This window comes from Bubalus kerabau, chromosome 7 (genome assembly GCF_029407905.1).
Source record: "Bubalus kerabau isolate K-KA32 ecotype Philippines breed swamp buffalo chromosome 7, PCC_UOA_SB_1v2, whole genome shotgun sequence".
Taxonomy (NCBI): Eukaryota; Metazoa; Chordata; class Mammalia; order Artiodactyla; family Bovidae; genus Bubalus; species Bubalus kerabau.
Window position 1 is genome coordinate 45670334 of NC_073630.1, and position 16005 is coordinate 45686338.

Below are 16005 nucleotides of genomic sequence, written 5' to 3' on the forward strand. Positions count from 1 at the left end.
TCAAAAGGAAGAGACGAGGAGAATAAGAAGAAGCAGACTCCCTGTGTCCATCCTGGCAGATTTCAGAGAGAAATGCATGGGAACAATAAATACATGTTTCAGATCATCTTCTGAAGTGCAAATAAACTGGTTTCTTCTGGCCATGGGCTGTGTCCATGTGCTTTTCTAGCTATTGCAGGACAGAGGACAGAGTAGTCCACAAAACTCAAGTCCCAGTCACTGTGTTAACACTCAGAATGTGGAATTATGATAAACCTATCATGGGACCCCTTCAAAAGGAATTTTATACCAAAGCACCAAATGTAAGACTGTACCGCCATAAAGATGGTCTCAGCTGAATAAACCACCAAAACAGCGTTATAAATAGACCCCGATGTGTTTGCAATGTTCTAGGGAAATAAAAAGTATGAATTAAAAAGCACCCCCATTTGTTTGGGGGTGCTTATGTAATACCTATCCTCCAAGGAAATAGCAAGAACACATTTGCAATCAGCTGAGTGTGGTTGCTAAGTTGAGTCTTTAACTTACTGTCTTGATTAAATAAACACTATAATAATCAAAAAGCTAATATTTAAATTTCTAAAGCACTTATTTTTTATTGTTTCCTGTGGAATTTGCTTTACTCAAAGGCATTCAGCCGTTCTAAACTGAGGCTACACTGAGAGGCAGAACATCCCAGAAGGTTTTCTAACTTTGTTGATATATTTTGCTTTATTAAGAATAGTATGTACCCTTAACATTTCAATGACTTAAGTGTTTGGCTAATTCATAATAAGTGTGTAAGTGTATGTAGTTTTTAATTATTCACATAAAAGTGGTTTATATTAAAGAATGAAATAATCATATTTTAAAATCACAAAGCAAAAGGAACTGTTAAATATTATACTTCAAATATAATAAGCAGTAAAAAGCATAATATAGCACCATAAGAGCACTGTAGTTGGTGTAAAATTAGGCTAAGAAATAACCATACCAAGCAAATTCAGAAATTAAAAAAAAATAAATTTATATAGCATGTAGTGAAGGATTATACATAAAAAAATCTTAATAAAACACATAAATTTAGTTGCGACCCCATGGACTGTAGCCCACCAGACTCCTCTGTCCATGGGATTCTCCAGGCAAGAATACTAGAGTGGGTTGCCATTTCCTTCTCCAGGGGATCTTCCCGACCCAGGGATCAAACCCAGGTCTCCCGCATTGCAGGCAGATGCTTTAACCTCTGAGCCACCAGGGAAGCCCAAAATATATCCTAGATGGCCACTAAAAATAATCTCAACACCCTGGTCATACATCCAGAGAATCCGTATAACATTTGCGGGGGAGGGGGGAAAGACACATATTCAGTTCAGTTCAGTTCAGTTCAGTCGCTCACTCGTGTCCGACTCTTTGCGACCCCATGAATCGCAGCATGCCAGGCCTCCCTGTCCATCACCAACTCCCAGAGTTTACTCAGACTCACATCCATCGAGTTGGTGATGCCAGCCATTTCATCCTCTGTCTCCCCCTTTTCCTCCTGCCCCCAATCCCTCCCAGCATCAGAGTCTTTTCCAATGAGTCAACTCTTCGCATGAGGTGGCCAAAGTACTGGAGCTTCAGCTTTAGCATCATTCCTTCCAAAGAAATCCCAGGGCTGATCTCCTTCAGAATGGACTGGTTGGATCTCCTTACAGTCCAAGGGACTCTCAAGAGTCTTCTCCATCACCACAGTTCAAAAGCATCAATTCTTCAGTGCTTTCTTCACAGTCCAACTCTCACATCCATACATGACCACTGGAAAAACCATAGCAATATAGTATAGCTATGGTTTTTCCAGTGGTCATGGAGAGTTGGACTATAAAGAAAACTGAGCACCAAAGAATTGATGCTTTTGAACTGTGGTGTGGAGAAGACTCTTGAGAGTCCCTTGGACTGTAAGGAGATCAAACTAGTCCGTCCTAAAGGAAAATCAGTCCTGAATAGTCATTGGAAGGACTGATGCTGAAGCTGAAACTCCAGTACTTTGGCCACCTGATGCGAAGAACTGACCCACTGGAAAAGACCCTGATGCCAGGAAAGATTGAAGGTGGGAGGAGAAGGGGACAGCAGAGGATGAGATGGTTGGATGGCATCACCGACTTGATGGACATGAATTTGAGCATGTTCCGAGAGTTGGTGATGGACATGGAAGCCTGGCGTGCTGTAGTTCATGGGTCACAAAGAGTCAGACAAGACTGAGTGACTAAATTGAACTATAGTATAGTGGTTCTATCTAACTCTAGTTTGAAAACATTACCTGTCACACAGCATAATAAAATGAGGTAAGATCAGAAATTCTATAGACCCTGGAGTCTTATGGTACACTGTTTTTGAAGAATTTCTACTAATATCTTCAAAGTCACTTGAAGTGGCAACCCACTCCAGTACTCTTCCCTGGAAAATCCCATGGACAGAGGAACCTGGTAGGCTGCAGTCCGTAGGGTGGCTATGAGTCGGAAACGACTGAGCGACTTCACTTTCACTTTCAAAGTCACTTGCATAGCATGGAACATAGTTTGGTAAATTCTGGTTAAATTACAAGAATGTTCATAAAGTATACTCTAAAACTACAATTTAGAGTACAAGACCCATTTTGTAGATGTCTTGCCCCATTAATTGAATCCTAATAATTAATTGATTTATTAGAATTATCTAATAATTCTAATGCCTACTTATCTGTTTGAATGATGCATTGATATTTCAAGTATTTATAAAAATGACTTATGTGTGAAATTCACATAGCTATTTCAGGTTGTCATGAGGACTTGCCCTAGATCCCATGGAGGGTGTGAGAAAAATCTAAGGATGAGTTCAGGTAGTGGAGACGACTCTTGGACCAACTAGAAGACCTTCTGTCTAATGTTCTTGCTTCATATACTGCAAGCCCCATCTGTTCATCTCTTAGGTTCTGAATGTATTCAAACCTTCGGTGGGACCCAGGGCAAATTCAGCCTGTTTGTTAGTGAAATAAATGTTGTGAATTCATTTGGGATGTTTAGCTTGAAGGCAGACACATCATTACAACCTTCAAGTTGTTCAAGCAATGTCAGATAAAAGAAGATTCTATTTTTCCAGAATCAGATAAATTATCAGAACACCAACTGAAGGGTGACCATTTTCATTCAGCCCAGGAAAGACTTCTGGCAATGAAACAGATGAGAAGGTGTCCCTGATGTGGGAACCACTTCCCATCCCTGAAAGTTCATGCAAACAGTGTGAACAACAATGTCTAAAATCTCCACGATCCTACCTCTCTCCCAAGCTTTAAAAATTTTGACTTATGCCTGTCCCTTCAAGGAGTATTAAAGTTACACACCACACAGGTCCATGTGCTTAGTGGTCACATGTGCCTCATAGGAATTATAAGAGGAATAAAAACCACGGCCTGCAAAGCCCAATCCTGAGTGCTGTGAACCCTCGGGCTCCAGCACCATTTTGCCAATATTCAGGTCACCTTTGCTAACAATTTGATTACAAATCCAAATCAATTGCCTTCGGATCAATCTAATTTACTTACCTGGATCTCGGATCAATCTAATTTACTTACCTGGATCTAGTCACTCTTGTTGGATTTCATGCTAGCTCTCTATCTGAAAATTATTATCCCTGTGTGTCGTTTCTCAGCAACAACCATATCGTGCTCCAGATGGAGTGCTGTTACATTTGTGGATGAAGAGCAGCGGTTCCTATTTTCTATTCAAACGTAATTTTGCTTCTGATAACTACCTGGGCCAAATAAGGTCACAATATGAGAAAAAGAACCTGTAGGCTGTTGAACAGCTATTTGCCTGCCTGAGAAGTCTTTAATCATACTTTTGAATAAATTCTGTGACATATGATCCCTGCATTTTCAAATAAATTAAAACAAGAGTCAGATCAAATTTCTCCCTGGGGCCAAGAAAAGCATGTTCCTCATGTTTGGAGTGAACAAGGATGGTGACAATTAAAGAAAACGTCCCTTTCCCCCCACATATGAATAATGGTATCTGTCGCTGAAGGGACAGATAACGAGAAGAAAAAGAAAAACTTCACCAGGATTTACTGTGCAGTTAGTATGTGACAAATACAGTGTAAAATAATTTTATTCATTCTAGATATTCATTGAACAAGTATTTCTTGCCGGCCTTTTCAGTTCTTAACAATGTTCTTGACGCTGGAGAGTCCATGATGAACAGAACAAGAATAATTCCTGCCTTCATGGAGCAAATGGACTGTGGGGAAACAGGCAATAAGCTAGAAATTAAAGAAATAATGTGAGGTTGAAAAAAATGATACAAGTAAGGTAAAAAGGGTTCAGTTCAGTTCAGTTGATCAGTCGTTTCCGACTCTTTGCCACCCCATGAATCGCAGCACGCCAGGCCTCCCTGTCCATCACCATCTCCCAGAGTTCACTCAAACTCACGTCCATCGAGTCAGTGATGCCATCCAGCCATCTCATCCTCTGTCGTCCCCTTCTCCTCCTGCCCCCAATCCCTCCCAGCATCAGAGTCTTTTCCAATGAGTCAACTCTTCGTAGGAGGTGGCCAAAGTACTGGAGCTTCAGCTTTAGAATCATTCCTTCCAAAGAAATCCCAGGGCTGATCTCCTTCAGAATGGACTGGTTGGATCTCCTTGCAGTCCAAGGGACTCTCAAGAGTCTTCTCCAACACCATAGTTCAAAAGCATCTATTCTTCGGTGCTCAGCCTTCTTTACAGTCCAACTCTTACATCCATACATGACCACAGGAAAAACCATAGCCTTGACTAGATGGACATTTGTTGGCAAAGTAATGTCTCTGCTTTTGAATATGCTATCTAGGTTGGTCATAACTTTCCTTCCAAGGAGTAAGTGTCTTTTAATTTCATGGCTGCAGTCACCATCTGCAGTGATTTTGGAGCCCAGAAAAACAAAGTCTGACACTGTTGACCCATCTATTTCCCATGAAGTGATGGGACCAGAAAAAGGGTACTTTGTGACTGAAAAAAAAAAAGAGGAAGAAAATTGTCAGGAGAGGCCATCTGAGGTGAGGACACGCAGGATGGAGTCAGCCATGACAAGAATTTTCCAGACACATGTGATGGCATATTGGAAGCCCTGGAGCATCAAAGAAGGCCTTAGAGCTCTACATGCTTCACTTTGCCATTTATTCCCCCAAGCAATCTTACAATGTGAGCATCATCATTAGTCCCACTGAGTAGATGATAAAACTGATGTAATTTGCCCACATTCACACTGATAAGAAGTGGTAAAGCTGGTATTTCAATTTCCGTCTAATTACAGAGATGCCTCTTTTATTCCCTTTTAATTTAATAGAATCACACTATCCACATTATTGTGATGTTGTTCCTTTTTTTTCCCTTGAAAACATATCCTAAGGATATCTACAAATAAAGTGGTTAAAGTCTATCTTTCATGTTCATGTTAGTTGCTCACTCATGTCTGACTCTTTGCAACCCCCTGGACTATAGCCTGCCAGGCTCCTCTGTCCAGGGGATACTCCAGACAAAAATATTGGAGTGGGTTGCCATTTCCCTCTCTAGGGGACCTTCCTAACCCAGGGATCAAACCCACATAAACTGCATTGTAGGCAGATTCTTTAACATTTGAGCCATTATCTCCTCTAATTTCTTTATGAGCATAGGATCACAATAACCTGTGGAAAATTCTGAAAGAGATGGGAATACCAGACCACCGACCTGCCTCTTGAGAAACCTGTATGCAGGTCAGGAAGCAACAGTTAGAACTGGGTATGGAACAAAGACTGGTTCCAAATAGAAAAAGGAATACGTCAAGGCCATATATTGTCACCCTGCTTATTTAACTTATATTCTGAGTACATCATGAGAAATTCTGGCCTGGAAGAAGCATGAGCTGGAATCAAGATTGCTGGGAGAAATATCAATAATGTCAGATATGCAGATGACACCATCCTTATGGCAGAAAGTGAAGAGGAACTCAAAAGACTCTTGATGAAAGTGAAAGAGGAGAGTGAAAAAGCTCAACATTCAGAAAATGAAGATCATGGCATCCGGTCCCATCTTCATGGGAAATAGATGGGGAAACAGTGTTAGACTTTATTTTGGGGGGCTCCAAAATCACTGCAGATGGCAATTGCAGCCATGAAAGTAAAAGACGCTTACTCCTTGGAAGGAAAGTTATGACCAACCTAGATAGCATATTGAAAAGCAGAGATATTACTTTGCCAACAAAGGTCCATCTAGTCAAGGCTATGGTTTTTCCAGTGGTCATGTATGGATGTGAGAGTTGGACTGTGAAGAAAGCTGAGCACCGAAGAAGTGGTGCTTTTGAACTGTGGTGTTGGAGAAGACTCTTGAGTCGCTTGGACTGCAAGGAGATCCAACCAGTCCATCCTAAAGGAGATCAATCCTGGGTATTCATTGGAAGGACTGATGCTGAAGCTGAAACTCCAATACTTTGGCCACCTCATGGGAAGAGTTGACTCATTGGAAAAGACCCTATTGCTGGGAGGGATTGGGGGCAGGAGAAGAAGGGGACGACAGAGGTTGAGATGGCTGGATGGCATCACTGACTCGATGGATGTGAGTCTCAGTGAACTCCGGGCGTTGGTGATGGACATGGAGGCCTGGCGTGCTGCAATTCATGGGGTGGCAAAGAGTCGGAAACGACTGAGCAACTGAACTGAACTGAACTGACCTGGATCAAAGTCAACACAGCCCTACACGTTTAAATGCAGTCGTTCAGTGAGGGCTTTAGGAATCAGGCCTGCTCCTGAACTGCTTCACAAAATTATTCAGAATAAAGATTTTGTCTCAGCCTCCTCATCTATATCCCAGGACTGTTAGAAGAACTGAATTTAGGAGCTTTTTTTCAGTCAGTATAATGAGTCAAGAGTGCATATTTAACAAATACGATTCCTCTTATTGCCATAATGCTTACTTTATCTTTCATATTTTGACCAGTTATATAATCCCATCAACTGATTTTTTATAATCATTTAGTGGTATTTAAGGTACAACTTATGCTTTCCTCATTGCCAGTGGTGCCAACATACTGACTCCCTGTTGAATTTCATTGCTAAGAAGTTTCCTGTGAGAAATGGGAGAAAAGCTGGGAAAGGGGACAGAGTAGACAGCAATCAAAGATTCTCCAAAACCAACTAACCTGTGGATAAAAATTATGGTTTAAAACACTAGAAAAGGAATTGAAACCTTTAATTATGATCAAAATAAGACATTTTTAGATAATTACATTGCTTTTGTGCTACATCATTATAAAAAATAACTTGGCTTAGCAGTATCAAGGAATAGAACAAAGACCTCTAGACCTAAAAATGAAAAACAAACAAAAAATTGTTTGCCAGGCAAGAGAAAATTAGTAAAGAAAATCACTGTAGTTTGCAGAGAGGGAAAAAATAGAGTTTCAAGAATTAGGAAGGGGTTTTCATGGTGGTTATGTTCATTAAGCACTAAGAACATTCACTGGGATGGCAAATAATGAGTCTAGAAGTTGATAGTGTTTGGCAAAATAATTTCCATTGTTCATTGGTCAAGAAAGGCTCTTCAGTATGGTCCAGTAAGAGTCTAGTGTATTGGGCCACTTAAAATTCATGACAGCTTATTAGTTCAGCTAGTTAGACTCAATTGTGATAAATTCATTTTACATTTTGATATCACATTAGCAAGTGTTCCTATTCATTGAAGATATTCATTTTTCAGAAGAAACAGATCTTCTTCTAATTTCTAAATATTCACTTCATCTTTTAATATGCCATCTCTACTTTTAGATCAATGATCAAAATCCTAAAATATTTAGAATAAAATTTTAAAAGTATTCATACCTTCAAACCTACACTTAGGATTTTAGTATCTCCAAATTATTGTGAGTAAAACTGATAACTCTAGATTTATATGTTCTCATGCCTTAATCCATGACAGGTATTGGGAAATGCAATGAAAAACATTACTTTAAGTGTTTTTGACACTCATGAAAAGATATTCCACATAGTAACTCTAAAGGAAGTCAAAGTTATAAAGCAATGCAATTCAGTATCCCTGACAGGCAGTAGATTAGGGTAACTTCCTATGACATGCTTAGTCAAAAGGAAATAGGTATAAAATATGGACGTCCAGGAGTTGGAAAATGAATTCAAGAAAAATAGCTCAAGTTGTACAAGCTAAAAGGTTTCCAAAAACCTGCATGGCAATACATGTGTGAGGAGTCATCTCTAACAGATAAAACAGTGAAACTCATCCAAAAAGCAACTTATGTATATTCAAAAATATTATTGGCAACAATAATACTCCCTCAAACCTGCATTACTGTATTTTTCATTCAGTTATGTTATTTCACATCTTTGTGACTCACTGATCAAGTGCAGGCTTCTCGTGGGGCATAATAGCCTTTTCTCAGCTGACTTGGAATGCCCAAATGCCAAACGAGAACTTAACTGAAGGAGTCATTTCATGCAGGCCTTAGGAGAGTAATGTTATTTCAGTCTCCAAAAAAAAAAAAAAATCAGCTAAAGATAGGCTCAAATTTCAGAAACAAGATCATGAGCTTATGTTTCTCCAGTTTTCCCTTGAAAATAGAACATTCAAATATTTCATTCTCTTTTGCATTATGCCAAGATCATACCTAGGACTATAAAACGAGAAGTATATGCAAAAATAACAATGACCAAATACCCTCTGCTTGTCTTTAAGATTTTAATATTTCCTAGAGGATACAGGCAGCAGAATCATTGCCATTCCTTGTTAAGGTTCTTCTCAGTGAACGAGAGTGTTGTATATGAATACAGCTCAAGGGATTCCTGAAAGAACAGTTGATGGGGAAGCCACAGCACAAGAGGAATTCCACTAGACAAGCCCTTAATATTTTACTCACCAAGAGAAATGACCTGTTTTTAAAGAAATTCACAAAGGAGTTAGTGCATGAAAGAAATGGAAATGCTATACACAGTGTCTTAAATTAAGGTATCAATAGCTAGCACTGGCAGGCAAGTCCTCTGATCAGCTGGAGAAAGACTGTATAAAATGGGCAAAGGAAACATGAACGGTACACTGAAAGAGAAACCCAAGTGCTCCAGAGAATTTGAAAGGATGTTCAAAATTATTGGTCATGAGGAAAAGGCAAGCTAATGATAACTTACTGTGAACAATGTCAGATTCACGATCTCCAAAGAAGATGTAGCTTAGGGACCAGGGACCAGCCTTGATCACTCCAGAGCTTTGGTATAGCAGAGTTTTATTAAAGTATAAAAAGGGTCAGAGAAAGTTTCTGACATAGACACCAGAAGGGGGATGGAGAGTGCCCCCCTTGCTAGTCTTAGCAAGGAGCTATATACTTTTCAACTGGTTATTAACAATAAATCAAAAGAAAGTCTCAAGGCTGTAAAGGTCTTATCAGACTCAATCCCACAATATACATTTTAAGATAATAGGATTAGAACTAATAATAGAAAGATCTTACCAGACCCACTCCCATAATATACTTTGAAAGATAACAGGGTTAGTCAGAAGGTTCTCAAGGAGAAACATGTCTTCAAGCAGGATACACTGTTGTTATATAATCATTGCCACAGAGTTTAAGGGAAAACATATCCTTGAGCAAGATGAGTTGTTGTGTTGTGCAATCATCAGCCCTGGACTTAAAGGAAAAAAAAAAAAAATGTCCTTTTCTCCTCCTTGAGAACTCCAGACCCCTATATCCTTCATGAGAGCCCCAGACCCCTTTCTCCTCCTCCGGGATCCCGGACTTATTAATGACCTACCTAGGAATTGACTCTTTCACTAAGACACCAATGAGATATCACATCAAACTTTTTAAACTGGCAACAGAAAGTCAGGTATCACTCAGTATTCATGGGATGGGGAAACTGTCATGAATGGTCGACTAAGAAGAGTTAACAACTGGTGTGAACATTCTGGAAGGCATTCTGGAAAGCAATCCAGCACTACCTGGAAAGACAGATCTAACTATACAAGTCCAGGATGGGTATCCCAGTAAAATCCTGATAGCTCCACAAAGATTGGTTCAAAGCATTGTGTTGGTGAAGAGTTAGAGGGCTTCCCTGGGGCGCAGTGGTTAGCACCTGACAATGCAGGAGACGCAGGTTTGATTCCTGGGTTGGGAAGATCCCTCTGGAGAAGGAAATGCAATGCACTCCAGTATTCTTGTCTGGGAAATCCCACGGACAGAGGAGCCTGGGGGCTATAGTCCATGGAGTCACAAGAGTCGAAAGAGTTAGAAGTAACCTGAGTGTCCACCATAGGGAGAGAGGAAATGTTGATGCCCATCACAATAAATTATCCAGAAGGTACAAACTAGTATAAGTCAACTGTATTTCAAATTTTTTAAAAAGATACAAATCAGGTATAAACTTGGCAACATAGATTGATCTTTAAAATGTGGTGTTAGTGGGAAAGAGTAAGAAACAATTAGAGACCTACAATATGTATTTAAATTTATATAGGTGATGGTTATATTGTCTAAATAAATTTAAATAGATCTGCACACAACACTTGGCAAGAATCAGATCAGATCAGATCAGTCGCTCAGTCGTGTCCGACTCTTTGCCACCCCATGAATCGCAGCACGCCAGGCCTCCCTGTCCATCACCATCTCCCGGAGTTCACTGAGACTCACGTCCATCGAGTCAGTGATGCCATCCAGCCATCTCATCCTCTGTCGTCCCCTTCTCCTCCTGCCCCCAATCCCTCCCAGCATCAGAGTCTTTTCCAATGAGTCAACTCTTCCCATGAGGTGGCCAAAGTACTGGAGTTTCAGCTTTAGCATCATTCCTTCCAAAGAAATCCCAGGGCTGATCTCCTTCAGAATGGATTTGTTGGATCTCCTTGCAGTCCAAGGGACTCTCAAGAGTCTTCTCCAACACCACAGTTCAAAAGCATCAATCCTTCAGCGCTCAGCCTTCTTCACAGTCCAACTCTCACATCCATACATGACCACAGGAAAAACCATAGCCTTGACTAGACGAACCTTTGTTGGCAAAGTAATGTCTCTGCTTTTGAATATGCTATCTAGGTTCATCATAACTTTCCTTCCAAGGAGTAAGCATCTTTTAATTTCATGGCTGCAGTCACCATCTGTAGTGATTTTGGAGCCCAGAAAAATAAAGTTTGACACTGTTTCCACTGTTTCCTCATCTATTTCCCATGAAGTGGTGGAACCGGATGCCATGATCTTTGTTTTCTGAATGTTGAGCTTTAAGTCAACTTTTTCACTCTCCTTTTTCACTTTCATCAAGAGGCTTTTGAGTTCCTCTTCACTTTCTGCCATAAGGGTGGTGTCATCTGCATATCTGAGGTTATTGATATTTCTCCCAGCAATCTTGATTCCAGTTTGTGTTTCTTCCAGCCCAGGGTTTCTCATGATGTACTCTGCATATAAGTTAAATAAACAGGGTGACAATATACAGCCTTGACGTACTCCTTTTCCTATTTGGAACCACTCTGTTGTTGGCAAGAATACATTCATATTAAAGGATATACTTTAAACACATTAATATACCTGCCTATGAAGGTAGGAGATTTTTAAAAATGCAAACTTTATAATAAAATAAGATGCATGTACAAAAGACAATATTAGGCCCAGAAAACAAAAACACTTTGAAATCTCATCCTTCTCTAAAATCTACCTCTTAAACCTATTTCTCCAACCTCACAGCAGTTTTGGAGGAAAATTTTTATATGGGAGAGATAGAGAGAAGATGAGGAGGCAGACAAAGTGTGCATACAAAGTACATGTGGATGGAAATAGGACCATCCATAGGATAGAAATCAAGTAATAGCATCAAACATCATCATAAAAAGTAAGGTCTCTTCCTAGAACAATCCTAATGGTTATAATAAAACTCAGATTAGTGGGTCATTTTTCCTTAAATAATGCTATTTTTCATTGTCATCATTATTCATATTAGCCAGTGTATAATCTTTAGTTGAGACTTGAGCAGTCAACAGTTAGATTAAAAAAGAGGACTTCCTGCAAACTTCTTAGTTTCTCATTCATTTACATGCATTTTTATTCGTTAATTTAGGACTTTCCCCCCCTTTAAGTCTAATTCATGTTTCAAAAAAAGCTCACTACCTCTGCTAAGACCAGTTCTCCTGGATCAGTCATTACTGTGTGTGTATGTTAACTGTAAACATGTGTGATAAGATAATTTCTCTCTTTCACACACACACTCACTAAACACTCTTGTCCACTGAACAATACTAGACTAAATCTTCATCCTACATATTGTTGAAATGGAAGTAACAAGATAGCACCAGGAAATACAGTCTGGTAGCAAAAATCGATGGACATGAGTTTGAGTGAACTCCGGGAGTTGGTGATGGCTCTGGTAGCAAAAATCGATGGACATGAGTTTGAGTGAACTCCGGGAGTTGGTGATGGACAGGGAGGCCTGGTGTGCTGTGATTCATGGGGTCGCAAAGAGTCAGACACGACTGAGCGACTGAACTGAACTGAAATGAACTGAGCAAACTATTTTATTCCTCCAATCCCAACATGTTTACACATGAGTGAGAAAGAATATGCGTGGTATGCATGTGTGGATGTGTGTGTGTGCATGTTCGTGCATGCACAAAATGTATGTGGATGGAGAAGGGGTAGAAAACAAATAATACTGGGTTGTTGTTTTTTTAACATACTTGGATACTTTCAGGGAAGCATGCACTCTCCACTTACAACTGCCCCTGCCCTTCCTTCCAGCTTCTATCTAAAGTGTCCCCCTTCTTCTCACCTGCCTGGCCCCAAAAGACATCAGACTTCATACCGCTGCTCAACTGCTCTGCTCTGCAGTGGTCTCCCAGATACCCTAGGCACATTTAAAAACAGGAGGAGGCCCACTGAGTAGGCATAAGCCTGAGTATAAAGGGAAAATCAATAGCTATCAATCCCTGTTTGATCAAACCACAGAGAAAGATAGGGCTTCTCCCTGAGGGAGCTTGAAATCAGCACATCATAACTTGCAGAAACGGACACCTGTGAAACGGTCTTTCCCCATATTTTCCTTGCTTGAAGAGCATGACAAAAGAAAGAGAAGAACAAAAGGACAGAACCTAAGGTTTCTTTCTTTCTTTTTTTTGCTTTTGCTTCACTTTGAGACATTTATAAAATGATACATCACAGGAAGACAGGAGCCAATTTTCAAATTTGGATGCCTCGGACAGCTATCCCTACACAAAACATGGAAAGCCAGCAATCCTTTCTTGCCAGCTTTAGGGATTTGGTCTCCTGCTGAAAGCTTTCCAAATGGACAGATGTAAGAATACTGCTTCATAGGCCAGATACTGAAATCACAACTCTTGATTGCAAATTCAAGAGCAATGAAATTGTGTTGCAAATGCTGTCTGGGCTGGGAGGGAGCCCATGTAGCCATGGAAGATTAGTGCAAACTGGCACCACTCACCAGACCAGAGTAATAAAGGCAAATTTTCTAAAGAAGAATTACATTCAGTATTATCAAATTCCTACTAGTGTCCAGTTCCCAAATTTACCATTCAAAGGAAAGAAGGAACTTAGAAAGGATTCATGATAAAACAACCAAATTTTCAGAATTATAGTTAAAAGAGAGCTTTAAAAGTCATGTATTTCAGTAAATGCTAACCTTCAACCACATTCAGTTCAGTCGCTCAGTCATGTCCAACTCTTTGTGACCCATGGACTGTAGCACACCAGGCTTCCCTGTCCATCACCAACTCCCGGAGCTTGCTCAAACTCATGTCCATTGAGTCAGTGATACCATCCAACCATCTCATCCTCTGTTGTCCCCTTCTCCTCCTGCCTTCAATCTTGCCCAGCATCAGGGTCTTTTCAAATGAGTCAGTTCTTCACATCAAGTGGCCAAAGATTGGAGTTTCAGCTTCAGCATCAGTCCTTCCAATGAATATTCAGGACTGATTTCATTTATGATTGACTAGTTTGATCTCCGTGCAGTCTAAGAGACTCTCAAGAGTCTTCTCCAACACCACAGTTCAAAAGCATCAATTCTTCAGCACTCAGCTTTCTAAAGTCCAACTCTCACATCCATATATGACTACTGGAAAAACCATAGCTTTGATTAGATGGACCTTTGTCAGCAAAGTAATGTCTTTGCTTTTTAATATGCTGTCTATAGGTTGATCATAGCTTTTCTTTCAAGGAGCAAGCATCTTTTATGGCTTGCGTAAAGTTCATGGCTGCAGTCTCCGTCTGCACACATTATTATCTCCAAAATCATCTTTTTATTTGTTAGGCTCAATATATCTGTCCATTTAATACCCTTTACTAAAGGTCTACTGTGTGGCAGTCATTGTGGTAAGTGAGGGGTGTGTGTGTGTGTGTGTGTGTGTGTGTGTGTGTGATTACATTTGATGTTACAACCTATAAGGAGTTTTTTTAATACATTTTCTAGAAAAGCACTTAACTTGGAATATGTTCTACCAATTTATTATTTTTCAATCAATTAGTCACACCTAAGTATATTCGTAGAGAAAAGAATCATATGTTCACACACAATGTACAAGAGTGTTCATAGCAGCATTGCTCAGAATAGCCCAATTAATAGCATTAGAATAGATACACGATGGTTTATTCAAACATCAAAATATTATGCAACAATAAAAATGAGCAGATCTCAAGGACATGCAGTCATCTGGATCATCCTCACTGAGTAACACTGAGTGAAAGAAGCCAAACACGAGAAAGGGTGTGCTATGTGGTTCCACTTACATTATACAAAGTTCACATACAGGCAAAGCTAATCTAAGAAGATGGCAATCAAAATAGGAGTTCCCTCTGGGGACTTCCCTGGTGGCTCAGATGGTAAAGCATCTGCCTACAATGCAGGAGACCTGGGTTCAATCCCTGGGTCAGGAATATTCCCTGGAGAAGGAAATGGCAACCCACTCCAGTACTCTTGCTTGGAAAATCCCATGGATGGAGGATCCTGATAGGCTACAGTTCATGGGGTCGGAAAGAGTCGGACACGACCGAGTGTTTCACTTTTTATGGGGTGTGCATGGTGCCTAGAAGGTACACAGAGGGATCTACAGTTCTGATAACATTCTGATTCGTGATCTGGGAATAGGCTACAAGGGTTTTCACTGTGTGAAAATTTGCTCTGTACCTTCTCTGTGCATTTGACACTTCTATAAAAAGTTTGTGAACATAAAAAGAAGTAACATGACACTAATGCTAAGAAGTATATGCTATATGATAATCAATTAAACAACTTTAAAATCTTACTGTATGACTGCAATTTGGTAAATTTGACACTGGATACTGGCACAGAACACAGAAAGTAACAAGAATATGTTATGGTATTAAAAACTAACAGTAGTAATATTTCTTCTCTTCATGTTGGTATAACATCATTTAATTACCTTTCTTAAAAATATATTTACTTATTTATTTATTTGGCTGTATTGGGTTTTATTTGTGGCATGCAGACTCTTCACTGCAGGGCACAAGCTCTTTAGCGGTGGCACGTGGGCTTGGCAGTTGCCCATGTGGGCTTTGTTGCCCTACAGCATGTGAGATCTTAATTCCCCAACCAGGGATTGGACCTATGTCCCCTGAATTGCAAGGCAGATTCTTAGCCATTGGACAACCAAGGAAGTCCCCACAATTCCTTTTTAAAAGGTAGAAGCAGTATGCTATTAATATGTATAAGATTCCTCTAACCTGCTTGTCCACTATAAAATTTCCCCCAAATTCAAGTTATCTTGCAGCTTGGACAAGTATGCTCTGAAAGATGTAAGTGCCCCATAAATCAGATCTACCTTTTTACATTTATCTCTCTTACATACATTTGAATATATAATATACATTTATCATCAATGTTTCTAGATCATATAAACTGTCAGTTATGCTCCCTGCTTGAGTAATTCACATGACAAAGGTGTCTCAGGCTCAAGAGTTGGAGTCAATGACTCCTTCTCTGACACCAAGTATAAAAAAGGAATGGCCAAATATAAGTACAGTACACAAAACAGGATGGTTTATGTCTCTCATGGAATAACATG

At 39.9% G+C, this 16005-nt stretch overlaps 1 long non-coding RNA gene across 1 annotated transcript; it reads right to left on the bottom strand.

Annotated features, from left to right (window-relative positions):
* Positions 1–4082: 4082 nt before the first annotated feature.
* LOC129657707 (uncharacterized) lies at positions 4083–9588 on the bottom strand. Its single transcript, XR_008717009.1, has 2 exons — positions 9129–9588; positions 4083–4251 (listed from the first exon to the last, which is right to left on the bottom strand). It is a non-coding gene; the product is annotated as an uncharacterized LOC129657707 (long non-coding RNA).
* Positions 9589–16005: the final 6417 nt, after the last annotated feature.